This window comes from Echinops telfairi, unplaced genomic scaffold, assembly GCF_000313985.2.
Source record: "Echinops telfairi isolate 266 unplaced genomic scaffold, ASM31398v2 ScPeMD7_7469;HRSCAF=8507_1, whole genome shotgun sequence".
NCBI lineage: Eukaryota > Metazoa > Chordata > Mammalia > Afrosoricida > Tenrecidae > Echinops > Echinops telfairi.
The window spans coordinates 114,666,994-114,669,554 of NW_022111373.1; positions in this window are offsets into that span (position 1 = coordinate 114,666,994).

Genomic DNA, 2,561 nt, shown 5'->3' on the forward strand with positions numbered 1-2,561 from the left:
ATGAGGGCAATGAATGTACAAATGTGCTTTACACAATTGATGTATGTATGGATTGTGATAAGAGTTGTATGAGCCCCTAATAAAATGATAAAAAAATAGAAGTGATTCTACCTACTGCATTGGGTCTTTGAAGGAGGTTGAAATGAGGCCATTAAAAAAAAAAGCACTTCCCCATATTTTTAAGATGAAGTGGCAGAAAGTGGGAAGGGAGGGTGCCTTCTCTTGGAATATGTTTACTCACTGACTTGTTTTCTTGAACACGGGGATAATGATACTGGCCTACTTCACAAGGTTGATTTGAGGAACTACTAATTAGTGTTAGTAAAACACTTAGAAAACATTAAGTGCTATCTATGAAAATGTTAACAAATAACTTCCTGAGGCTCTTGAAAAGATTAATTAGTGTACGTTTGCTTGAAACCTTGTTCTTCTAATGAAAGGTGTTTCTTCTGTTGCCTTTTCTGTGTTTACTGTTACTCTGTGCCATACCGTAATTCGCTGGTTGGTAAGTGTCTGTGTGGCCTGGGTAACGTTTCTTTGTGATCCAATGAATCTCATATTGAAAAGCATTTTATCCACTGTCACCCAGCTAACTTGTAACTATCTCCAAGTCAGTCTTACTCTATTGTTGTTGGGTGCCGTCCAGTGGGTTCCAGCTTATAGTGGTCTAGTGTGCCACAGAACAAAACACTGCCCGGACATGCACTGTCCTCACAATTGTCCTGAGGTCTGAGCTCATCCATAAGTTGCAGTCGCTGAGTCCATCCATCTTTTTCCCTGCCCCTCTACTTTATCAAACATGATGTCCTTCTCCAGCGATGGGTCTCCTCACAACATATCCGCAATTCAGAAAATGAAGTCTCACCATCCTTGCCTTTAAAAGCGTATTCTGGCTGTACTTCTTCCAAGACAGATGTGTTTTTTCCTTTTGGCAGTCCACGGTACTTTCAGTGTTCTTCCCCAGCACCATAATCCAAACACATCGATTCTTCTGCGGTCTTCTTTATTCAATGCCCCACTTTCACATGTGTATGAGGCAATTGAAAACACCATGGCTGGGCCAGGGGCACCTTACTCTACAAAGTAACAGCCTTGCTTTTCAACACTTTAGAGAGGTCTTGTGAAGTGGATGTACACAATGCATTGCATTGTTTGATCTTTTCATTGCTGCTTCTATGAGCATTGATTGTGGATCCAAGTAAGATGAAATCCTTGACAATGTCAACCTCTGCTCTGGTTATCATGATGTTCCCTTTTAGTCCAGTTGTGAGGACTTTGGGCTTCTTTACATTGAGTTGCAATCCATATTGAAGACTGCAATCCTTGATCTTCATTAGCAAGTGCTGCAAGTCTTCCTCATTTCCAGTAAGCAAGATTACGTCATCTTCTTCATAGAATCCAGTTTCTCTTAGGATTTGCTCAGCATACACATTGAATAATATAACGAGAGGAAACAACCCTGAAGCACACCTTTCCTGATTTCACACCATGCAGCGTTCCTTTGTTCTGTTCAAACAACTGTCTCTTGATCCATGTAAGGCTCTGCATGAGCACAATAAAGTGACCTGGAATTCCCATTCTTCTCTGAGCTATCCATAGTTACTTATGATCCACACAGTTTAATACTTTTGCATTGTCAATAAAACACAAGTAAATATCTTTCTGGTGTTCTCTGCTTTCATCCAAGATCCATCTGACATCAGCAATAATATCCCTTATTCCTTGCCTTCTGAATTGGGCTGGAACCTCTGGCAGCTCCCTGTCAATATACTGCTGCAACCAACCAATATTGGATGGTCTTCAGCAAAATTTCACTTGCATATGATACTGCATTAGTCTAGGTACTTTAGAGAAAGAAATCCACAGAAACTCATGTATAAGAGAAAGTTTTATATAAAGGGTACATGCACATCAAGGAAACATCCTAACCTAGTGTTGCTAGAGCCCACAAGTCCAACATTAACACAATTAACTCATATGTCCAACACCAATTCACAGTCCTCCTCCATCTCACAAAACAGACACAATGATGTTGACTGCAGGAGGAAAGCCGAATCAGTGAATGTGTAAGCATCTCAGTGCTGGCAGGAGTTTCCACACGGCTGCTCCAGCACCCAGGGCTGCATCGGGGTAAGTCCATGCAGCTTCTCCTTGGGGATGTCTTGCAGGAAGTAAGCCTTGCCAGCTGAAGCAGGGAACTCTAAGGTAGCTGCACACTGGTCCAACCATCAGAAAGCAAGAGACCCAAGAACTAGAAAGGGGAAGCTCACAGAGCCATTTATCCCTCCGCCCTTCAATTAACCCATGTATGTATCAGCCAGGTTGGCACAATAAACTAACTACCTCAGATACCAATGATATTGTACCATCATTCACACATTCTACCACCTTTCTTTGGAATGGGAGAGGGTAACTGGGAGCTAGTCCTGCTGGGAACCACTGAAAGACTATGGAATGAATCTCAGAATGATCCAATCACACTATTACAGGGGAGAGGAGGCTAGTTATTACCAACTCTTTGCTCTATGGGCTGAGGTTTAACTGCCTGACACTTCCAGCCT